This window comes from Procambarus clarkii, unplaced genomic scaffold, assembly GCF_040958095.1.
Source record: "Procambarus clarkii isolate CNS0578487 unplaced genomic scaffold, FALCON_Pclarkii_2.0 HiC_scaffold_230, whole genome shotgun sequence".
NCBI lineage: Eukaryota > Metazoa > Arthropoda > Malacostraca > Decapoda > Cambaridae > Procambarus > Procambarus clarkii.
In genome coordinates, this window is record NW_027189263.1 from 59801 (window position 1) to 86010 (window position 26210).

At 41.1% G+C, this 26210-nt stretch overlaps 1 long non-coding RNA gene across 1 annotated transcript in view; it reads left to right on the forward strand.

Moving 5' to 3' along the window:
- Positions 1-22786, forward strand: part of LOC138361181 (uncharacterized) — a 78113-nt gene extending 55327 nt beyond the window's left edge. Inside the window, exon 3 of the long non-coding RNA XR_011226834.1 lies at positions 22743-22786. This is a non-coding gene — a long non-coding RNA (uncharacterized lncRNA). The remainder of the gene's footprint in view (positions 1-22742) is intronic.
- Positions 22787-26210: the final 3424 nt, after the last annotated feature.

The window sequence follows — 26210 nt, forward strand, 5'->3', positions numbered from 1 at the left end:
TGCGAATACGTGCAAAGAGCTTGTATTTGGCTCCAAAATATGGCTCAGGCCTCGAAATTGGGATGTTTGGGATATTTTGTAAACTGTAGGGAGGTTTGTGACAGATGTAACCAAACGCCGCTTTCAGTACTTGGCATATGTTGGGTATAAAAAGTCGTAATTTCAAACTGTGTATACGTGCATAGAGCCAGAATTTGGCTCCAAAATACGGCTCACGCCTCTAAATTGGGATGTTTAGGATATTTTGAAAATTGCAGTGGGGTTTGGGACAAATGTCACCAAACGCCGCTTTCAGTACTTGGAATGTGTTGGGTATATAAAGTCGTAATTTCAAACTGCGAATATGTGCAGAGAGCCAAAATTTGGCTCCAAAATATAGCTCATGCCTCGAAATTGGGATGTTTGGGATATTTTGAAAACTGCAGGGGAGTTTGTGCAAAATGTGACTTACTGCCGCTTTCAGGACTTGGCATATGTTGGGGAAAAAAGTCGTAATTTCAAACTGCGAATACGTGCAGAGAGCCAGAATTTGGCTCCAAAATATGGCTCAGGCCTCAAAATTGGGATGTTTGGGATATTTTGAAAACTGCAGGGGGGGTTTTGGACAAATGTGACCAAACGCCGCGATCTGTACTTGGCATATGTTGGGTATAAAAAAGTCGTAATTTCAAACTGCGAATACGTGCAGAGAGCCAGAATTTGGCTCCAAAATATGGCTCAGGCCTCGAAATTGGGATGTTTGGGATATTTTGAAAAATGCCGGGTGGATTGAGACAAATGTGACCAATTGCCGCTTTCAGTACTTGGCATATGTTGGGTATAAAAATGTGGTAATTTCAAACTGCGAATATGTGCAGAGAGCCAGAATTTGTCTCCAAAATATGGCTCAGGACTCGAAATTGGGATTTTTGGGATATTTTGAAAACTGCAGGGAGGTTTGGGACAAATTTGACCAAATGCCACTTTCAGTACTTGGCATATGTTGGGTAAAAAAAGTCGTAATTTCAAACTTCGAATACGTGCAGAGAGCCAGAATTTGACTCCAAAATATGGCTCAGGCCTCGATATTGGGATATTTGGGATATTTCGAAAACTGCAGGGGAGTTTGTGCGAAATGTGACTCACTGCCGCTTTCAGTACTTGGCATATTTTGGGTATAAAAATCGTAATATCAAACTGCGAATACGTTCAGAGAGCCAGAATTTAGCTCCAAAACATGGCTCAGGCCTCGATATTGTGATGTTTGGGATATTTTGAAAACTGCAGGGAGGTTATGGACAAATGTAACCAAACGCCGCTTTCAGTACTTGGCATATGTTGGGTATAAAAAAATCTTATTTTCAAACTGCGAATACGTGCAGAGAGCCAGAATTTGGCTCCAAAATATAGCTCAGGCCTCAAAATTAGTATATTTGAGATATTTCGAAAACTGCAGGGGAGCTTGTGCGAAATGTGACTCACTGCCGCTTCAAGTACTTGGCATATGTTGGGTATAAAATTCCGTAATTTCAAACCGCGAATACGTGCATAGGGCCAGAATTTGGCTCCAAAATATGGCTCAGGCCTCGAAATTGGGATGTTTGGAATATTTTGAAAACTGCAGGGGGGGTTTTGGACAAATGTGACCAAACGCCACTTTCAGCACTTGGTATATTTTGGGTATAAAAAAGTTGTAATTTCAAACTGCGAATACGTGCAGAGAGCCCGAATTTGGCTCCAAAATACGGCTCAGGCCTCGAATTTGGGATATTTGGGATATTTTGAAAACTGCATGGGGGGTTTGGGACAAATGTGACCAAACGCCACTTTCAGCACTTGGTATATTTTGGGTATAAAAAAGTTGTAATTTCAAACTGCGAATACGTGCAGAGAGCCAGAATTTGGCTCCAAAATACGGCTCAGGCCTCGAATTTGGGATATTTGGGATATTTCGAAAACTGCAGGGGAGTTTGTGCAAGATGTGACTCACTGCCGCTTTCAGTACTTGGCATATGTTGGGTATAAAAAAGTTTTAATTTCGAACTGCGAATATGTGCAGAGAGCCAGAATTTGGCTCCAAAATATGGCTCAGGCCTCGAAATTGGGATGTTTGGGATATTTTGAAAAATGCCGTGTGGATTGAGACAAATGTGACCAATTGCCGCTTTCAGTACTTGGAATATGTTGGGTATAAAAAGTCGTAATTTCAAACTGCGAATATGTGCAGAGAGCCAGAATTTGACTCCAAAATATGGCTCAGGCCTCGAAATTGGATGTTTGGGATATTTTGAAAACTGCAGGGGGGGTTTTGGACAAATGTTTCCAAATGCCACTTTCAGTACTTGGCATATGTTGGGTATAAAAAGTCGTAATTTCAAACTTCGAATACGCGCAGAGAGCCAGAATTTGGCTCCAAAATATAGCTCAGGCCTCAAAATTGGGATGTTTGGGATATTTTGAAAACTGCAGGGGGGGTTTTGGACAAATGTGACCAAACGCCGCGTTCAGTACTTGGAATATGTTGGGTATAAAAAGTCGTAATTTCAAACTTCGAATACGTGCAGAGAGCCAGAATTTGTCTTCAAAATATGGCTCAGGACTCGAAATTGGGATTTTTGGGATATTTTGAAAACTGCAGGGAGGTTTGGGACAAATTTGACCAAATGCCACTTTCAGTACCTGGCATATGTTGGGTATAAAAATTCGTAATTTCAAACTTCGAATACGTGCAGAGAGCCAGAATTTGGCTCCAAAATATAGTTCAGGCCTCAAAATTGGGATATTTGGGATATTTCGAAAAACTGCAGGGGAGTTTGTGCAAAATGTGACTCACTGCCGCTTTCAGGACTTGGCATATGTTGGGTATAAAATGCCGTAATTTCAAACCGCGAATACGTGCATAGGGCCAGAATTTGGCTCCAAAATATGGCTCAGGCTTCGAAATTGGGATGTTTGGGATATTTTGAAAACTGCAGGGGGGGTTTTGGACAAATGTTTCCAAATGCCACTTTCAGTACTTGGTATATGTTGGGTATAAAAAAGTTGTAATTTCAAACTGCGAATATGTGCAGAGAGCCAGAATTTGGCTCCAAAATATGGCTCAGGCCTCGAAATTGGATGTTTGGGATATTTTGAAAACTGCAGGGGGGGGTTTTGGACAAATGTTTCCAAATGCCACTTTCAGTACTTGGCATATGTTGGGTATAAAAAGTCGTAATTTCAAAGTTCGAATACGTGCAGAGAGCCAGAATTTGGCTCGAAAATATGGCTCAGGCCTCGAAATTGGGATGTTTGGGATATTTTGAAAACTGCAGGGAGGTTTGGGACAAATTTGACCAAATGCCACTTTCAGTACTTGGCATAAGTTGGGTATAAAAAGTCGTAATTTCAAACTTTGAATACGCGCAGAGAGCCAAAATTTGGCTCCAAAATATTGCTCAGGCCTCTAAATTGGGATATTTGAGATATTTCGAAAACTGCAGGGGAGCTTGTGCGAAATGTGACTCACTGCCACTTTCAGGACTTGGCATATGTTGGGTATAAAATGCCGTAATTTCAAACCGCGAATACGTGCATAGAGCCAGAATTTGGCTCCAAAATATGGGTCAGGCCTCGAAATTGGGATGTTTGGGATATTTTGAAAACTGCAGGGGGGGTTTTGGACAAATGTGACCAAACGCCGCGTTCAGTACTTGGCATATGTTGGGTATAAAAAAGTTGTAATTTCAAACTGCGAATACGTGCAGAGAGCCAGAATTTGGCTCCAAAATACGGCTCAGGCCTCGAAATTGGGATATTTCGAAAACTGCAATGGAGTTTGTGCAAAATTTGACTCACTGCCGCTTTCAGTACTTGGCATATGTTGGGTATAAAAATCGTAATATCAAACTGCGATTACGTGCAGAGAGTTAGATCTTGGCTCCAAAATATGGCTCAGGCCTCGATATTGTGATGTTTGGGATATTTTGAAAACTGCTGGGAGGTTTGGGACAAATATAACCAAACGCCGCTTTCAACACTTGGCATATGTTGGGTATAAAAAATTCGTAATTTCATACTGCGAATACGTGCATAGAGCCAGAATTTGGCTCCAAAATATTGCTCAGTCCTCGAAATTGGGTAGTTTGGGATATTTTGAAAACTGCAGGGGGGTTTGGGACAAATATGACCAAACGCTGCTTACAGAACTTGGCATATGTTGGGTATAAAAAGTAGTAATTTCAAACAGCGAATACGTGCAGAGAGCTTGAATTTGGCTCCAAAATATGGCTCAAGCCTTGAAAGTGGGATGTTTGGGATATTTTGAAAACTGCAGGGGAGTTTGAGCAAAATGTGACTCACTGCCGCTTTCAGTATTTGGCGTATGTTGGGTATAAAAAGTCGTTATTTCAAACTGCGAATACGTGCAGAGAGCCAAAATTTGGCTCCAAAATATGGCTCATGCCTCGAAATTGGGATATTTGGGATATTTCGAAAACTGCAATAGAGTTTGTGCAAAATGTGACTCACTGCCGCTTTCAGGACTTAGCATATGTTGGGTATAAAATGTCGTAATTTCAAACCACGAATACGTGCATGGTGCAAGAATTTGGCTCCAAAATATGGCTAAGGCCTCGAAATTGGGATGTTTGGGATATTTTGAAAACTGCAGGGGGGGGTTTGGACAAATGTGACCAAACGCCGCGTTCAGTACTTGGCATAAGTTGGGTATAAAATGTCGTAATTTCAAACTGCGAATACGTGCAGAGAGCCAGAATTTGGCTCCAAAATACGGCTCAGGCCTCGAAATTGGGATATTTGGGATATTTCGAAAACTGCAAGGGAGTTTGTGCAAAATGTGACTAACTCCCGCTTTCAGGACTTAGCATATGTTGGGTATAAAAAGTCGTAATTTCAAACTTCGAATACGTGCAGAGAGCCAGAATTTGGCTCTAAAATATGGCTCAGGCCTCGAAATTGGGATGTTTGGGATATTTTGAAAACTGCAGGGAGGTTTGGGACAAATTTGACCAAATGCCACTTTCAGTACTTGGCATAAGTTGGGTATAAAAAGTCGTAATTTCAAACTTCGAATACGTGCAGAGAGCCAAAATTTGGCGCCAAAATATTGCTCAGGCCTCTAAATTGGGATATTTGAGATATTTCGAAAACTGCAGGGGAGCTTGTGCGAAATGTGACTCACTGCCACTTTCAGGACTTGGCATATGTTGGGTATAAAATGTCGTAATTTCAAACCGCGAATACGTGCATAGAGCCAGAATTTGGCTCCAAAATATGGCTAAGGCCTCGAAATTGGGATGTTTGGGATATTTTGAAAACTGCAGGGGGGGGGGGGGTTTGGGACAAATGTGACCAAACACCGCTTTCAGTACTTGGCATATGTTGGGTATAAAAATCGTAATATCAAACTGCGAATACGTGCAAAGAGCTAGAACTTGGCTCCAAAATATAGCTCAGGCCTCGATATTGTGATGTTTGGGATATTTTGAAAACTGCTGGGAGGTTTGGGACAAATATAACCAAACGCCGCTTTCAACACTTGGCATATGTTGGGTATAAAAATCGTAATATCAAACTGCGAATACGTGCAAAGAGCTAGAACTTGGCTCCAAAATATGGCTCAGGCCTCGAAATTAGGATGTTTGGGATATTTTGAAAACTGCAGGGGGGTTTGGGACAGATGTAACCAAACGCCGCTTTCATTACTTGGCATATGTTGGGTATAAAATAGTCGTAATTTCAAACGGCGAATTCGTGCAGAAAGCCAGAATTTGGCTCCAAAATATAGCTCAGGCCTCGAAATTGGGATATTTGGGATATTTCGAAAACTGCAGGGGAGTTTGTCCAAAATGTGACTCTCTGCCGCTATCAGGACTTGGCATATGTTGGGAATAAAAAGTTGTTATTTCAAACTGCGTATACGTGCATAGAGCCAAAATTTGGCTCCAAAATACGGCTCAGGCCTCTAAATTGGGATGTTTAGGATATTTTGAAAACTGCAGTGGGGTTTGGGACAAATGTCACCAAACGCCGCTTTCAGTAATTCGCATATGTTGGGTATAAAAAAGTCGTAATTTCAAATTGAGAATACGTGCAGAGAGCCAGAATTTGGCTCCAAAATATGGCTCAGGCCTCGAAATTGCGATGTTTGGGATATTTTGAAAACTGCAGGGGTGTTTGGGATATATGTGACCAAACGCCGCTTTCAATACTAGGCACATGTTGGCTATAAAAAAGTCGTAATTTCAAACGGCGAATACGTGCGTAGAGCCAGAATTTGGCTCCAAAATATAGCTCAGGCCTCGAAATTGGGATATTTGGGATGTTTCCAAAACTGCAGGGGAGTTTGTGCAAAATGTGACTCACTGCCGCTATCAGGACTTGACATATGCTGGGTATAAAAAGTCGTAATTTCAAACTGCGTATACGTGCATAGAGCCAGAATTTGGCTCCAAAATACGGCTCAGGCCTCGAAATTGGGATATTTAGGATATTTTGAAAACTGCAGGAGGGTATGGGACAAATGTCACCAAACGCCGCTTTCAGTACTTTGCATATGTTGGGTATAAAAAAGCCGTAATTTAAAACAGTGAATACGTGCAGAGAGCCAGAATTTGGCTCCAAAATATGGCTCAGGCCTCGAAATTGGGATGTTTAGGATATTTTGAAAACTGCAGGAGGGTATGGGACAAATGTCACCTAACGCCGCTTTCAGTACTTTGCATATGTTGGGTATAAAAAAGTCGTAATTTCAAACTGCGTATACGTGCATAGAGCCAGAATTTGGCTCCAAAATACGGCTCAGGCCTCGAAATTGGGATGTTTAGGATATTTTGAAAACTGCAGGAGGGTATGGGACAAATGTCACCAAACGCCGCTTTCAGTAATTGGCATATGTTGGGTATAAAAAATTCGCAATTTCAAACTACGAATACGTGCAGAGAGCCAGAATTTGGCTCCAAAGTATGGCTCAGGCCTCGAAATTGGGATGTTTGGGATATTTTGAAAACTGCTGGGAGGTTTGGGACAAATGTGACCAAATGCCGCTTTCAGTACTTGGTATATGTTGGGTATAAAAAGTCGTAATTTCAAACTGCGAATACGTGCAGAGAGCCAGAATATGGCTCCAAAATATGGCTCAGGCCTCTTAATTGGGTTATTTGGGATATTTCGAAAACTGCAGGGAGGTTTGGGACAAATTTGACCAAATGCCACTTTCAGTACTTGGCATAAGTTGGGTATAAAAAGTCGTAATTTCAAACTTTGAATACGTGCAGAGAGCCAAAATTTGGCGCCAAAATATTGCTCAGGCCTCTAAATTGGGATATTTGAGATATTTCGAAAACAGCAGGGGAGCTTGTGCGAAATGTGACTCGCTGCCACTTTCAGGACTTGGCATATGTTGGGTATAAAATGTCGTAATTTCAAACCGCGAATACGTGCATAGAGCCAGAATTTGGCTCCAAAATATGGCTAAGGCCTCGAAATTGGGATGTTTGGGATATTTTGAAAACTGCAGGGGGGGGGGGTTTGGGACAAATGTGACCAAACACCGCTTTCAGTACTTGGCATATGTTGGGTATAAAAATCGTAATATCAAACTGCGAATACGTGCAAAGAGCTAGAACTTGGCTCCAAAATATGGCTCAGGCCTCGATATTGTGATGTTTGGGATATTTTGAAAACTGCTGGGAGGTTTGGGACAAATATAACCAAATGCCGCTTTCAACACTTGGCATATGTTGGGTATAAAAATCGTAATATCAAACTGCGAATACGTGCAAAGAGCTAGAACTTGGCTCCAAAATATGGCTCAGGCCTCGAAATTGGGATGTTTGGGATATTTTGAAAACTGCAGGGGGGTTTGGGACAGATGTAACCAAACGCCGCTTTCATTACTTGGCATATGTTGGGTATAAAATAGTCGTAATTTCAAACGGCGAATACGTGCAGAAAGCCAGAATTTGGCTCCAAAATATAGCTCAGGCCTCGAAATTGGGATATTTGGGATATTTCGAAAACTGCAGGGGAGTTTGTCCAAAATGTGACTCACTGCCGCTATCAGGACTTGGCATATGTTGGGAATAAAAAGTCGTTATTTCAAACTGCGTATACGTGCATAGAGCCAAAATTTGGCTCCAAAATACGGCTCAGGCCTCTAAATTGGGATGTTTAGGATATTTTGAAAACTGCAGTGGGGTTTGGGACAAATGTCACCAAACGCCGCTTTCAGTAATTCGCATATGTTGGGTATAAAAAAGTCGTAATTTCAAACTAAGAATACGTGCAGAGAGCCAGAATTTGGCTCCAAAATATGGCTCAGGCCTCGAAATTGGGATGTTTGGGATATTTTGAAAACTGCAGGGGGGTTTGGGATATATGTGACCAAACGCCGCTTTCATTACTAGGCACATGTTGGCTATAAAAAATTCGTAATTTCAAACGGCGAATACGTGCGTAGAGCCAGAATTTGGCTCCAAAATATAGCTCAGGCCTCGAAATTGGGATATTTGGGATGTTTCCAAAACTGCAGGGGAGTTTGTGCAAAATGTGACTCACTGCCGCTATCAGGACTTGACATATGCTGGGTATAAAAAGTCGTAATTTCAAACTGCGTATACGTGCATAGAGCCAGAATTTGGCTCCAAAATACGGCTCAGGCCTCGAAATTGGGATGTTTAGGATATTTTGAAAACTGCGGGGGAGTTTTTGCAAAATGTGACTCACTGCCGCTTTCAGGACTTGGCATATGTTGGGTATAAAATGCCGTAATTTCAAACCGCGAATACGTGCATAGGGCCAGAATTTGGCTCCAAAATATGGCTCAGGCCTCGAAATTGGGATGTTTGGGATATTTTGAAAACTGCAGGGGGGGTTTTGGACAAATGTTTCCAAATGCCACTTTCAGTACTTGGTATATGTTGGGTATAAAAAAGTTGTTATTTCAAACTGCGAATATGTGCAGAGAGCCAGAATTTGACTCCAAAATATGGCTCAGGCCTCGAAATTGGATGTTTGGGATATTTTGAAAACTGCAGGGGGGGTTTTGGACAAATGTTTCCAAATGCCACTTTCAGTACTTGGCATATGTTGGGTATAAAAAGTCGTAATTTCAAACTTCGAATACGCGCAGAGAGCCAGAATTTGGCTCCAAAATATAGCTCAGGCCTCAAAATTGGGATGTTTTGGATATTTTGAAAACTGCAGGGGGGGTTTTGGACAAATGTGACCAAACGCCGCGTTCAGTACTTGGAATATGTTGGGTATAAAAAGTCGTAATTTCAAACTTCGAATACGTGCAGAGAGCCAGAATTTGTCTTCAAAATATGGCTCAGGACTCGAAATTGGGATTTTTGGGATATTTTGAAAACTGCAGGGAGGTTTGGGACAAATTTGACCAAATGCCACTTTCAGTACCTGGCATATGTTGGGTATAAAAAGTCGTAATTTCAAACTTCGAATACGTGCAGAGAGCCAGAATTTGGCTCCAAAATATAGTTCAGGCCTCAAAATTGGGATATTTGGGATATTTCGAAAAACTGCAGGGGAGTTTGTGCAAAATGTGACTCACTGCCGCTTTCAGGACTTGGCATATGTTGGGTATAAAATGCCGTAATTTCAAACCGCGAATACGTGCATAGGGCCAGAATTTGGCTCCAAAATATGGCTCAGGCTTCGAAATTGGGATGTTTGGGATATTTTGAAAACTGCAGGGGGGGTTTTGGACAAATGTTTCCAAATGCCACTTTCAGTACTTGGTATATGTTGGGTATAAAAAAGTTGTAATTTCAAACTGCGAATATGTGCAGAGAGCCAGAATTTGGCTCCAAAATATGGCTCAGGCCTCGAAATTGGATGTTTGGGATATTTTGAAAACTGCAGGGGGGGTTTTGGACAAATGTTTCCAAATGCCACTTTCAGTACTTGGCATATGTTGGGTATAAAAAGTCGTAATTTCAAAGTTCGAATACGTGCAGAGAGCCAGAATTTGGCTCCAAAATATGGCTCAGGCCTCGAAATTGGGATGTTTGGGATATTTTGAAAACTGCAGGGAGGTTTGGGACAAATTTGACCAAATGCCACTTTCAGTACTTGGCATAAGTTGGGTATAAAAAGTCGTAATTTCAAACTTTGAATACGCGCAGAGAGCCAAAATTTGGCTCCAAAATATTGCTCAGGCCTCTAAATTGGGATATTTGAGATATTTCGAAAACTGCAGGGGAGCTTGTGCGAAATGTGACTCACTGCCACTTTCAGGACTTGGCATATGTTGGGTATAAAATGCCGTAATTTCAAACCGCGAATACGTGCATAGAGCCAGAATTTGGCTCCAAAATATGGGTCAGGCCTCGAAATTGGGATGTTTGGGATATTTTGAAAACTGCAGGGGGGGTTTTGGACAAATGTGACCAAACGCCGCGTTCAGTACTTGGCATATGTTGGGTATAAAAAAGTTGTAATTTCAAACTGCGAATACGTGCAGAGAGCCAGAATTTGGCTCCAAAATACGGCTCAGGCCTCGAAATTGGGATATTTGGGATATTTCGAAAACTGCAATGGAGTTTGTGCAAAATTTGACTCACTGCCGCTTTCAGTACTTGGCATATGTTGGGTATAAAAATCGTAATATCAAACTGCGATTACGTGCAGAGAGTTAGATCTTGGCTCCAAAATATGGCTCAGGCCTCGATATTGTGATGTTTGGGATATTTTGAAAACTGCTGGGAGGTTTGGGACAAATATAACCAAACGCCGCTTTCAACACTTGGCATATGTTGGGTATAAAAAATTCGTAATTTCATACTGCGAATACGTGCATAGAGCCAGAATTTGGCTCCAAAATATTGCTCAGTCCTCGAAATTGGGTAGTTTGGGATATTTTGAAAACTGCAGGGGGGTTTGGGACAAATATGACCAAACGCTGCTTACAGAACTTGGCATATGTTGGGTATAAAAAGTAGTAATTTCAAACAGCGAATACGTGCAGAGAGCTTGAATTTGGCTCCAAAATATGGCTCAAGCCTTGAAAGTGGGATGTTTGGGATATTTTGAAAACTGCAGGGGAGTTTGAGCAAAATGTGACTCACTGCCGCTTTCAGTATTTGGCGTATGTTGGGTATAAAAAGTCGTTATTTCAAACTGCGAATACGTGCAGAGAGCCAAAATTTGGCTCCAAAATATGGCTCATGCCTCGAAATTGGGATATTTGGGATATTTCGAAAACTGCAATAGAGTTTGTTCAAAATGTGACTCACTGCCGCTTTCAGGACTTAGCATATGTTGGGTATAAAATGTCTTAATTTCAAACCACGAATACGTGCATGGTGCAAGAATTTGGCTCCAAAATATGGCTAAGGCCTCGAAATTGGGATGTTTGGGATATTTTGAAAACTGCAGGGGGGGTTTTGGACAAATGTGACCAAACGCCGCGTTCAGTACTTGGCATAAGTTGGGTATAAAATGTCGTAATTTCAAACTGCGAATACGTGCAGAGAGCCAGAATTTGGCTCCAAAATACGGCTCAGGCCTCGAAATTGGGATATTTGGGATATTTCGAAAACTGCAAGGGAGTTTGTGCAAAATGTGACTAACTCCCGCTTTCAGGACTTAGCATATGTTGGGTATAAAAAGTCGTAATTTCAAACTGCGAATACGTGCAGAGAGCCAAAATTTGGCTCCAAAATATGGCTCATGCCTCGAAATTGGGATGTTTGGGATATTTCGAAAACTGCAATAGAGTTTGTGCAAAATGTGACTAACTCCCGCTTTCAGGACTTAGCATATGTTGGGTATAAAAAGTCGTAATTTCAAACTTCGAATACGTGCAGAGAGCCAGAATTTGGCTCTAAAATATGGCTCAGGCCTCGAAATTGGGATGTTTGGGATATTTTGAAAACTGCAGGGAGGTTTGGGACAAATTTGACCAAATGCCACTTTCAGTACTTGGCATAAGTTGGGTATAAAAAGTCGTAATTTCAAACCGCGAATACGTGCATAGAGCCAGAATTTGGCTCCAAAATATGGCTAAGGCCTCGAAATTGGGATGTTTGGGATATTTTGAAAACTGCAGGGGGGGGGGGGGTTTGGGACAAATGTGACCAAACACCGCTTTCAGTACTTGGCATATGTTGGGTATAAAAATCGTAATATCAAACTGCGAATACGTGCAAAGAGCTAGAACTTGGCTCCAAAATATAGCTCAGGCCTCGATATTGTGATGTTTGGGATATTTTGAAAACTGCTGGGAGGTTTGGGACAAATATAACCAAACGCCGCTTTCAACACTTGGCATATGTTGGGTATAAAAATCGTAATATCAAACTGCGAATACGTGCAAAGAGCTAGAACTTGGCTCCAAAATATGGCTCAGGCCTCGAAATTGGGATGTTTGGGATATTTTGAAAACTGCAGGGGGGTTTGGGACAGATGTAACCAAACGCCGCTTTCATTACTTGGCATATGTTGGGTATAAAATAGTCGTAATTTCAAACGGCGAATTCGTGCAGAAAGCCAGAATTTGGCTCCAAAATATAGCTCAGGCCTCGAAATTGGGATATTTGGGATATTTCGAAAACTGCAGGGGAGTTTGTCCAAAATGTGACTCACTGCCGCTATCAGGACTTGGCATATGTTGGGAATAAAAAGTTGTTATTTCAAACTGCGTATACGTGCATAGAGCCAAAATTTGGCTCCAAAATACGGCTCAGGCCTCTAAATTGGGATGTTTAGGATATTTTGAAAACTGCAGTGGGGTTTGGGACAAATGTCACCAAACGCCGCTTTCAGTAATTCGCATATGTTGGGTATAAAAAAGTCGCAATTTCAAATTGAGAATACGTGCAGAGAGCCAGAATTTGGCTCCAAAATATGGCTCAGGCCTCGAAATTGCGATGTTTGGGATATTTTGAAAACTGCAGGGGGGTTTGGGATATATGTGACCAAACGCCGCTTTCATTACTAGGCACATGTTGGCTATAAAAAAGTCGTAATTTCAAACGGCGAATACGTGCGTAGAGCCAGAATTTGGCTCCAAAATATAGCTCAGGCCTCGAAATTGGGATATTTGGGATGTTTCCAAAACTGCAGGGGAGTTTGTGCAAAATGTGACTCTCTGCCGCTATCAGGACTTGACATATGCTGGGTATAAAAAGTCGTAATTTCAAACTGCGTATACGTGCATAGAGCCAGAATTTGGCTCCAAAATACGGCTCAGGCCTCGAAATTGGGATGTTTAGGATATTTTGAAAACTGCAGGAGGGTATGGGACAAATGTCACCAAACGCCGCTTTCAGTACTTTGCATATGTTGGGTATAAAAAAGTCGTAATTTAAAACAGTGAATACGTGCAGAGAGCCAGAATTTGGCTCCAAAATATGGCTCAGGCCTCGAAATTGGGATGTTTAGGATATTTTGAAAACTGCAGGAGGGTATGGGACAAATGTCACCTAACGCCGCTTTCAGTACTTTGCATATGTTGGGTATAAAAAAGTCGTAATTTCAAACTGCGTATACGTGCATAGAGCCAGAATTTGGCTCCAAAATACGGCTCAGGCCTCGAAATTGGGATGTTTAGGATATTTTGAAAACTGCAGGAGGGTATGGGACAAATGTCACCAAACGCCGCTTTCAGTAATTGGCATATGTTGGGTATAAAAAATTCGCAATTTCAAACTACGAATACGTGCAGAGAGCCAGAATTTGGCTCCAAAATATGGCTCAGGCCTCGAAATTGGGATGTTTGGGATATTTTGAAAACTGCTGGGAGGTTTGGGACAAATGTGACCAAATGCCGCTTTCAGTACTTGGTATATGTTGGGTATAAAAAGTCGTAATTTCAAACTGCGAATACGTGCAGAGAGCCAGAATATGGCTCCAAAATATGGCTCAGGCCTCTTAATTGGGTTATTTGGGATATTTCGAAAACTGCAGGGAGGTTTGGGACAAATTTGACCAAATGCCACTTTCAGTACTTGGCATAAGTTGGGTATAAAAAGTCGTAATTTCAAACTTTGAATACGTGCAGAGAGCCAAAATTTGGCGCCAAAATATTGCTCAGGCCTCTAAATTGGGATATTTGAGATATTTCGAAAACAGCAGGGGAGCTTGTGCGAAATGTGACTCACTGCCACTTTCAGGACTTGGCATATGTTGGGTATAAAATGTCGTAATTTCAAACCGCGAATACGTGCATAGAGCCAGAATTTGGCTCCAAAATATGGCTAAGGCCTCGAAATTGGGATGTTTGGGATATTTTGAAAACTGCAGGGGGGGGGGGGGTTTGGGACAAATGTGACCAAACACCGCTTTCAGTACTTGGCATATGTTAGGTATAAAAATCGTAATATCAAACTGCGAATACGTGCAAAGAGCTAGAACTTGGCTCCAAAATATGGCTCAGGCCTCGATATTGTGATGTTTGGGATATTTTGAAAACTGCTGGGAGGTTTGGGACAAATATAACCAAATGCCGCTTTCAACACTTGGCATATGTTGGGTATAAAAATCGTAATATCAAACTGCGAATTCGTGCAAAGAGCTAGAACTTGGCTCCAAAATATGGCTCAGGCCTCGAAATTGGGATGTTTGGGATATTTTGAAAACTGCAGGGGGGTTTGGGACAGATGTAACCAAACGCCGCTTTCATTACTTGGCATATGTTGGGTATAAAATAGTCGTAATTTCAAACGGCGAATACGTGCAGAAAGCCAGAATTTGGCTCCAAAATATAGCTCAGGCCTCGAAATTGGGATATTTGTGATATTTCGAAAACTGCAGGGGAGTTTGTCCAAAATGTGACTCACTGCCGCTATCAGGACTTGGCATATGTTGGGAATAAAAAGTCGTTATTTCAAACTGCGTATACGTGCATAGAGCCAAAATTTGGCTCCAAAATACGGCTCAGGCCTCTAAATTGGGATGTTTAGGATATTTTGAAAACTGCAGTGGGGTTTGGGACAAATGTCACCAAACGCCGCTTTCAGTAATTCGCATATGTTGGGTATAAAAAAGTCGTAATTTCAAACTGAGAATACGTGCAGAGAGCCAGAATTTGGCTCCAAAATATGGCTCAGGCCTCGAAATTGGGATGTTTGGGATATTTTGAAAACTGCAGGGGGGTTTGGGATATATGTGACCAAACGCCGCTTTCATTACTAGGCACATGTTGGCTATAAAAAAGTCGTAATTTCAAACGGCGAATACGTGCGTAGAGCCAGAATTTGGCTCCAAAATATAGCTCAGGCCTCGAAATTGGGATATTTGGGATGTTTCCAAAACTGCAGGGGAGTTTGTGCAAAATGTGACTCACTGCCGCTATCAGGACTTGACATATGCTGGGTATAAAAAGTCGTAATTTCAAACTGCGTATACGTGCATAGAGCCAGAATTTGGCTCCAAAATACGGCTCAGGCCTCGAAATTGGGATGTTTAGGATATTTTGAAAACTGCAGGAGGGTATGGGACAAATGTCACCAAACGCCGCTTTCAGTACTTTGCATATGTTGGGTATAAAAAAGTCGTAATTTAAAACTGTGAATACGTGCAGAGAGCCAGAATTTGGCTCCAAAATATGGCTCAGGCCTCGAAATTGGGATGTTTAGGATATTTTGAAAACTGCAGGAGGGTATGGGACAAATGTCACCTAACGCCGCTTTCAGTACTTTGCATATGTTGGGTATAAAAAAGTCGTAATTTCAAACTGCGTATACGTGCATAGAGCCAGAATTTGGCTCCAAAATACGGCTCAGGCCTCGAAATTGGGATGTTTAGGATATTTTGAAAACTGCAGGAGGGTATGGGACAAATGTCACCAAACGCCGCTTTCAGTAATTGGCATATGTTGGGTATAAAAAATTCGCAATTTCAAACTACGAATACGTGCAGAGAGCCAGAATTTGGCTCCAAAATATGGCTCAGGCCTCGAAATTGGGATGTTTGGGATATTTTGAAAACTGCTGGGAGGTTTGGGACAAATGTGACCAAATGCCGCTTTCAGTACTTGGTATATGTTGGGTATAAAAAGTCGTAATTTCAAACTGCGAATACGTGCAGAGAGCCAGAATTTGGCTCCAAAATATGGCTCAGGCCTCTTAATTGGGTTATTTGGGATATTTCGAAAACTGCAGGGGAGTTTGTGCAAAATGTCACTCACTGCCGCTTTCAGGACTTGGCATATGTTGGGTATAAAAAGTCGTAATTTCAAACTGCGAATACGTGCATAGAGGCAGAATTTGGCTCCAAAATACGGCTCAGGCCTCGAAATTGGGATGTTTGGGATATTTTGAAAACTGCAGGGGGGTTTTGGAAAAATATGACCAAACGCCGCTTTCAGAACTTGGCATATGTTGGGTATAAAAAGTCGTAATTTCAAACTGCGAATACGTGCAAAGAGCTTGTATTTGGCTCCAAAATATGGCTCAGGCCTCGAAATTAGGATGTTTGGGATATTTTGTAAACTGTAGGGAGGTTTGGGACAGATGTAACCAAACGCCGCTTTCAGTACTTGGCATATGTTGGGTATAAAAAGTCGTAATTTCAAACTGTGAATACGTGCAGAGATCCAGAATTTGGCTGTATAATATGGCTCAGGCCTCGAAATTAGGATATTTGAGATATTTTGAAAACTGCAGGGAGGTTTGGGACAAATGTGACCAAACATCGCTTTCAGTACTTGGAATGTGTTGGGTATATAAAGTCGTAATTTCAAACTGCGAATACGTGCAGAGAGCGAGAATTTGGCTCCACAATATGGCTCAGGCCTCGAAATTGGGATGTTTGGGATATTTCGAAAACTGCAGGGAAGTTTGTCCAAAATGTGACTCACTGCCGCTATCAGGACTTGGCATATGTTGGGAATAAAAAGTCGTTATTTCAAACTGCGTATACGTGCATAGAGCCAGAATTTGGCTCCAAAATACGGCTCAGGCCTCTAAATTGGGATGTTTAGGATATTTTGAAAACTGCAGTGGGGTTTGGGACAAATGTCACCAAACGCCGCTTTCAGTACTTCGCATATGTTGGGTATAAAAAAGTCGTAATTTCAAACTGAAAATACGTGCAGAGAGCCAGAATTTCGCTCCAAAATATAGCTCAGGCCTCGAAATTGGGATGTTTGGGATATTTTGAAAACTGCAAGAAGGATTGAGACAAATGTGACCAAACGCCGCTTTCAGTACTTGGTATATGTTGGGTATAAAAAAGTCGTAATTTCAATCTGCGAATACGTGCATAGAGCCAGAATTTGGCTCAAAAATATGGCTCAGGCCTCGAAATTGGGATGTTTGGGATATTTTGAAAACTGCAGGGAAGTTTGGGACAAATGTCACCAATCGCCGCTTTCAGTACTTGGCATATGTTGGGTATATAAAGTCGTAATTTCAAACGTCGAATACGTGCAGAGAGCCAGAATTTGGCTCCAAAATATAGCTCAGGCCTCGAAATTGGGATATTTGGGATGTTTCCAAAACTGCAGGGGAGTTTGTGCAAAATGTGACTCACTGCCGCTATCAAGACTTGGCATATGCTGGGTATAAAAAGTCGTAATTTCAAACTGCGTATACGTGCATAGAGCCAGAATTTGGCTCGAAAATACGGCTCAGGCCTCGAAATTGGGATGTTTAGGATATTTTGAAAACTGCAGGGAGGTTTGGGTCAAATGTCACCAAACGCCGCTTTCAGTACTTCGCATATGTTGGGTATAAAAAAGTCGTAATTTAAAACTGCGAATACGTGCAGAGAGCCAGAATTTGGCTCCAAAATATGGCTCAGGCCTCGAAATTGGAATATTTCGGATATTTTGAAAGCTGCAGGGGAGTTTGTGCAAAATATGACTCACTGCCGCTTTCAGTACTTGGCGTATGTTGGGTATAAAAAGTCGTAATTTCAAACTGCGAATACGTGCAGAGAGCCAGAATTTGGCTCGAAAATATGGCTCAGGCCTCAAAATTGAGATGTTTGGGATATTTTGAAAACTGTAGTGGGGATTGGGACAAATGTGACCAAACGCCGCTTTCAGAACTTGGCATATGTTGGGTATAAAAAAGTGATGTGGAAAGCATGGGGGATTTTTTTTATATTGCAGAATGGTGACTGGGGCTAGTGCGTGATGCTTTCCTACTAATCCAAACCCACTCAGATGCACCTGCTATATTTAGATCAACAACACTGCTGATCTATGATTCATCCAGTGTCTAATGTCACTTAATGGAGAGATTTAGCAAGAGGTCAGCAGCAGATCAACTTTTTCTAAATACCATGTTGGCGATCACAGCAAACAATGAGGGTGAAAAAAAGTTCATTTGCTGAGAGATTGTAATTCAGTAGAACTCCATTCACACTGACTGATGCCAAAATCTAATATATCCATATCAGCCTGGATAGCTCCAGGGAGCCTCTGGCTCTCGCCAAGTAAATGATGTTTCATTACATTCATTTTTTTTTTACCCTGTCTGTAAGACATCGTTTTCTACAGATAAAATAATAACTATTTGGTATTTTTGAACATCATTCTCATAAATTTCTGCTCTGTTTAATTGAAGCCTTTTTATTTCTGCCATCCAACTATTATGAAGCTAAATGAGCTACGTAACAGCAATCCACGATTAGCAGAACTCACTACCAAACAGGTCAGTAGGAGGGATGAAGTTTGATGCAAATGACAGATAAGGACACACTTTAAAAGGATTCAGTATAAGTAGACAAATAAACACACAATTTAACAGGAGCATCTCTAAGCAGTAGCGTATATACTAAGCCTACAAACATAGGATTATGCCTAAACAGTAGGAGTGAGTGCTTCCAAAGACACAAAGCCAGTGTTCTAAACACTTATATTCGTCGAGCCCTTACCCACTGCTCAGAATGGAGCAACGTGAGTACGGAGTTTGAAAGTTAACTGAAGTGTTGGTGAACAATGGATATAGCAACAAAGAAATAAACGCGACAGAAGATACCTGGTTGATACCTGGTACCTGGTTGATGGGGTTCTGGGAGTTCTTCTACTCCCCAAGCCCGGCCCGAGGCCAGGCTCGACTTGTGAGAGTTTGGTCCACCAGGCTGTTGCTTGGAGCGGCCCGTAGGCCCACATACCCACCACAGCCCGGTTGGTCCGGCACTCCTTGGAGGAATAAATCTAGTTTCCTCTTGAAAATGTCCACGGTTGTTCCGGCAATATTTCTTATGCTTGCTGGGAGGACGTTGAACAACCGCGGACATGATGACACCTGGACCAGGTACAATCCTGAACCTAGAACAGAAACCACAACACCTCCAATAATATTATATTACAAATCGGATTTGGAAGGAAGGATTGGGCTACAGGAAGGATTGGTCAACAAGAAGGATTGGGCTACAGGAAAGATTGGGCTACAGGAAGGATTGAGCTACAGGAAGGATTGGTCTACAGGAAGGATTGGGCTACAAGAAGGATTGGGCTACAGGAAAGATTGGGCTACAGGAAGGATTGAGCTTCATCTCCAAATGTATATTTGCCAGATAATTTGGCACTAAAAACAAAACGCATATATTATTGTTTAGACTAAATCCGCTACTCATTACTTTCCTGAAGTTGTCGTATATACACTACAAAATCTGCGTGTAAATCACGAAAATTAACACGTGATGAAAATGTGACGATAGTGTCAGACCAGGAAGGAAGAATTGAAACAGGAATTTCCTTAAGTATTTTCGTATTTAATAATACATCTTCAGAAGGGTGTTTCAATTCTTCCTTCGAGGTCTGACACAGTCACTACAGAACATGAATGTATTTCAAATCAAATCAAATGTTTATTTAGGTAAGGTACATACATACAAGAGATTTTACAAAGAGTGATGGATTTATAGATAGGGCTAGTACATACAATGCCTAAAGCCACTATTACGCAAAGCGTTTCGGGCATGAAACGTTGCAACAATGAATAATGAGAGCAATTATTATATGGATGGCGTAATAACAGGGGAACATTAGCGCCTCTGGTGGTCAGATGCTTAACTGTATTAGAGGTTGACAGTTTAGATATTATAGTGAAGTAAGGGTGAGTGGCGCGTCTGGGAGTCCCACTTCTTAACGTGTGGCTCAGTTGTCGACCAGCCGCCGCCTGGCAAGGGTCACGTTGATTACCAGTGTGCAAAAAATAAATGTGTTACAGATATCATTAATCAATCATAATAAAGAAAGCATTGTTCGAGGTGTGTACTTCATGTTGTTATTCGTTATTATTTTGTATATTTTATGTATTTAGACAAAATATAGAGGAGATTGTCAGGTGGCAGCCATAGGTGTTCCCGCTAGTTAAGTCATTAGGGCGCTTGTGGTGGCCTTAATAGCCATGCCAGTAGTTAGCCAGCAATCTTAAGGTTATCTTGAGATGATTTCGGGGCTTAGCGTCCCCGCGGCCCGGTCCTCGACCAGGCCTTCTTTTTCTTACACATCCCCAGGAAGCAGCCCATAGCAGCTGTCTAACTCCCAGGTACTTATTTACTGATAGGTAAACAGGGTCATCTGGGTGAAAGAAAGTGCCCATTTGTTTCAGCCTTCACCGGGGATCGAACCCGGAACCTCAGGATTACGAATCCGGAGCACTCTCCACTCGGCTGTCAGGCCCCTTAAAACAACCCAAAGAGAAATCTTCGACATATTTTGATGAAAATCTGAATGAAACGAGAAATTTTGGCCACAGATTGTGTGACGATGGTGGGGGGGGGGGATTGAGGGGGTGCAGGTTAGTACGATGAGCATGATTCAGGATGATGGAAGGAGAAGGGCTCCTATGATGAATTGACCTAAGGGCCACCATCTACAGTGGCCTCGACGGGGACAGGATGGCGGCACCTTGTCAAAGGTCAGCCTTCCTACTCCCTCCACCCTTATTTTATTGAGGATTTGTCTTGTGTATATTGTGAACAAGAGGAATGACTCTGCATTTACGACTTGAGTGGTTAAGCGGGTTCATGGGTTAATCCCCCCTATGGGGGAAACAACACATCTATTTTCTGTGTTACATTGTGGCTTGTTGAGCTTGAAGCTGTTGTCCAGCCTGTCTGTGTCAAATATGACATTTTAGAGAAGTGGTCTGTATTAATAGCCTCCAATTTGGTCAGTATTATAATTTTTTTTTTAATTTGTAATACTGACAAAGTTGGAGGTTATAAATACAAAGCACTTCTCTAAAAGACTTTACAAAGTATAAAGCAATGCATTAAAATAGTATTACAAAGGCCTCGGCTGTTATTCATTTATTTATCTATCTATAAGAAGTTACATTGGGTTTCTGAGAGTACACGGCATGATGTGTTTACATTCTTGTAAAGCCACTAGTACGCATAGCGCTTCGGGCAGGGCCTTAATCTAACAGATAATATTAAGAAGGTAATTTCTAGCAAAATTTATAGGCTAATCTATCAAAATCTATAACAATTTAAACATTTATAGTGTTAGTCCTTCAAAGATTCGTGGTAGTGACAGTTGAACAAGTTCTGGCATGATTGTTGTTGCTGTCTTGAACTTTCTCCAAAGCGGAAAATCATTGATATCTTTTTGAAGTGAAGTTTCCATATTAGGACAGTAGGCCAGATGGGACCACAACAGAGACTCGTACAGTTCAATATTCATTGTTGTTCGTTTCAGTCAAAGATTCGTTTAACTATTCTTAAGGATTGTTTTCATATTAACTGTGAGTCCCAGATGTTCAATGGCTGGTACATCATAACTCCTAGGTAATATTGACTTAAATTTACCAGAGGGCCACCATTTCTCCATAGTGCCCTCTACGGCAACAGGAAGCCGGCGGCTTGTCAAAGGTTCCCCTACGGTTCCTGAGGAGTTTGTCTATCTGTATTTTGAGCGCGCAAACTGCTGCATTATGACATTAAAGGTAGTTTGATAATATGCACAACGTGTCTTGTAGCTAAGGTAAAGGTGACTTGTAATGTTTAGCAACAAGCCACCCTAGATTGTTTAGTGTGTTGACGACGACATTTCGATCCTGGACCATTCTCAAGTCGACTTGAGAATGGTCCAGGACGGACCGAAACGTCGTCATCCCTTCACCTGCTAGTGTGTGGTCTGGTCAAACTACTTCAGCCACGTTATTGTGACTCATCGCCTGCACTTAGTGTGTTAACGACTGGGGCGATGGAGTGGTCATATCAGGATGGCAATTGTGCAAATAAATGTGGAAGATAATTGTTTCCATCTTGTTTACTCTGCGATATGAAATGGTTTCACCTGTAAATGGTAATTTTTGACAATGTAATCACTAGGCTTCTAACGTTGGTTTGGTGCTCAGAGACCATATACTGTACTTAAGAGGTTTTAAGCATGTTATTTATATAATTTAGGCCAATAAACAGCTAAATAAATTAATAATACACAGTACGTTTATCTAAGGTTAGCTAAAGGTTTGTTTTAGTGGAAGACCGTAATAAGATAATGTGTTTCTATGTAACTTTAAATGAACATTGATGCTTAACCATAGCCTCATGAGTCAGAGACAAAAATGTATTCCGTTAGGCTATTGCAGTCTTATCAGTCTTGCCTACTCGCTATTGTTGATACAATCTGTAATTAATCTCCATTGCAATTTCACCTTTTCCAGTGATTGGTTCCAGTGTTCTTGAAATTCATAATTGTATTTTCCTACTCGATTGTATTTGAAATAAACTGTTTATACTTACCCTGGTGCTACATAGCCTTCCTGGTTTGGTGCCTTATTTTAATAATTACTTATACTTGCCCTTAATATATGTAAAAAATATTTTTTCAGGAGTGTGGCACGTGTGGACAAGTGTTGGATCAGAGGAGTCAAGGTAAAGTGCTTATTTAACAACTAGTTCTGGGGAGGAGCGGGTGGAACTAGATGGACGTAGTCAACTTCACATTCTTGTTACACTTACACTGGTTTGTGCCTCGGAGAGGCTGCAGGATCCAGTAAGTTCAGTAGAACTTCGGTTTCAACTCCTTTTGACCATGTCGTAGCTCAGTCGATTACGGCAGCGTCTGGGATGCTCTCGGACGCAGGTTCGAATCCTCATCCCGGCCCTTGTGGATTTGTACACTCTTGTTAACAGGCTGAGAGCTTTTCTTTCCCATAGATTTATTTATAGAAGAGTTAGCAATAAGTCGGGTGGGTTTATTAACGTATTGTTTTTAGGTCCCATTTAGATTATGCAGTTCAGTTTTGGTCGCCATGCTAAAGAATGGACATAATTCACTAGAACACGTCAGTTAGGATGACAAAGTTAATCCCGCAAATTAGAAAGCTTCTGTATGAAGAGATGTTGGAAAAACCTTAACGTGACATGACTGAAGTGTACAAGTAGTTAATGGGCATAACAAGGGAGTTATTGATAAGGCTTTAAATGAAGATAAGTTTAGATTTAGGAAATACCTGGGTAAATACTGGTTTGGTAACTGGGTTGTGAATTTGCGGAACAAATTACTGGATCATGTGCAGACGACGAGTCACAATAACGTGGCTGAAGTATGTTGACCAGACCACACACTAGAAGGTGAAAGGACAACGACGTTTCGGTCCGTCCTGGATCATTCTCAAGTCTATTGTGGATCATACTACTGGATCACTGGATCATAATAGGCATAGGAATCTTTGATTGGTTGAAGCTTAGGTTAGACGTATATGAATGAGTGTGGGTGGATATAAATAGGAAGTGCCACGTGCAGAACAATAGGCCATCTGCAGTTTCTTGACTTACGTTCTACTAGTTTACACTCAGAACGCGACTCTCCAATCAGCTTACATCTGTATCCTCAATTGCTGCTAGGTGATCAAGGGCAAACATTTAACCTTGAATGTTTAATCCGAACCAAATGATGGGTAGCAAAGATGTATGGTAAGGTAAAAGTTGGGTGGCGAGGCAAGTTTTGGGGTAGTGAAGACTATGAATATTGTTCAATAAGAACATAAGAACATAAGAACAAAGGTAACTGCAGAAGGCCTATTGGCCCATACGAGGCAGCTCCTATTCTATAACCACCCAATCCCACTCATATACTTGTCCAACCCGTGCTTGAAACAATCGAGGGACCCCACCTCCACAATGTTACGCGGCAATTGGTTCCACAAATCAACAACCCTGTTACTGAACCAGTATTTACCCAAGTCTTTCCTAAATCTAAACTTATCCAATTTATATCCATTGTTTCGTGTTCTGTCCTGTGTTGATACTTTTAATACCCTATTAATATCCCCCCGGCTATGTCCATTCATCCACTTGTAAACCTCTATCATGTCACCCCTAACTCTTCGCCTTTCCAGTGAATGCAACTTAAGCTTTGTTAATCTTTCTTCATATGAAAGATTTCTAATTTGGGGAATTAACTTAGTCATCCTACGCTGGACACGTTCAAGTGAATTTATATCCATTCTATAATATGGCGACCAAAACTGAACTGCATAATCTAAATGGGGCCTAACTAGAGCAAGATATAGCTTGAGAACCACACCAGGTGTCTTGTTACTAACGCTGCGATTAATAAATCCAAGTGTCCGATTTGCCTTATTACGAACATTTATGCATTGATCCTTTTGTTTTAAATTCTTACTAATCATAACTCCCAGATCCCTTTCGCAATCCGACTTCGCAATCACAACACCATCTAGCTCGTATCTTGTAACTCTATCATCATTACCTAACCTCAGAACTTTACATTTATCAGCATTAAACTGCATCTGCCAATCCTTTGACCATTTCAAAACCCTATCTAGATCAACTTGAAGTGATAGTGAGTCCTCCTCCGAATTAATTTCCCTATCGATTTTCGTATCATCGGCAAATTTGCAAATGTTGCTACTCAAACCTGAATCTAAATCATTTATATATATTATAAACAACAGAGGTCCCAGGACAGAGCCTTGAGGCACTCCACTTACAACATTTTCCCACTCTGACTTGATTCCATTTATACTAACTCTCTGTTTCCTTTGGTATAGCCATGCCCTAATCCAGCTTAATATAGCACCCCCAATACCATGAGACTCTATTTTTTTAATCAGTCTTTCATGTGGCACTGTATCAAAAGCTTTGCTAAAGTCAAGGTATACAACATCGCAATCCTTACCACTATCAACTGCCTCAACAATGCTAGAATAAAAAGATAACAAATTTGTTAAACATGAACGGCCATTTATAAAACCATGTTGCGACTCAATTATTAATTTATGTTTTTCAAGATGAAGACGAATTTTATTTGCTATTATAGATTCGAGTAACTTTCCCACAATAGACGTTAGGCTAATTGGTCGATAGTTAGACGCAAGTGATCTATCTCCTTTCTTAAAAACTGGTATCACATTAGCAACTTTCCAAAACTCTGGCACTCTGCCTGACTCTATTGATTTATTAAATATGGTTGACAGTGGGTCACAAAGCTCCTCTTTGCATTCTTTAAGCACCCTAGCAAACACTTCATCCGGCCCTGGGGATTTGTTTGGTTTGAGTTTTACTATTTGTTTAAGAACATCCTCCCTGGTAACTGCTAAACTCGTCCACCTGTCCTCGTCCCCACCCACATAGACTTGTTCGGCTGAAGGCATATTGTTAAGTTCCTCTTTAGTAAATACAGATACAAAATATTTATTAAAAATACTACTCATCTCTTCATCACTATCTGTTATTTGACCTGTCTCAGTTTTTAATGGACCTATCCTTTCCCTAGTCTTAGTACGATATAACTGAAAAAACCCTTTAGGATTTGTCTTTGCTTGCCCTGCTATGCGAACTTCATAGTTTCTTTTTGCTTTCCTTATCTCTTTTTTAACATTTCTAACCAGTTGTACGAATTCCTGTTCTAAAGTGACCTCCCCATTTTTAATCCTTTTGTACCAAGCTCTCTTTTTACCTATAAGGTTCTTCAAATTCTTTGTTATCCACTTTGGGTCATTAGTATACGATCTATTCAATTTGTATGGTATACTACGTTCCTGTGCTTTGTTTAGAATATTCTTAAATAAGTTATATATTGAATCCACATCGAAATCCCCATTTAAGTCACCTATCGCTGGGTTCATGTCTCGCTCCAAGACCGGCCCACACCCCATACCCAAGCCTTTCCAATCAATTTGACCCAAAAAATTTCTTAGGCTATTAAAATCAGCTTTTCGAAAATCTGGCACTTTAACAGAATTTTCTCCTACTGGTCTATTCCATTCTATGCTAAATCTGATTTCTTTGTGATCACTGCTCCCTAACTCACTCCCTATTTCGATGTCATT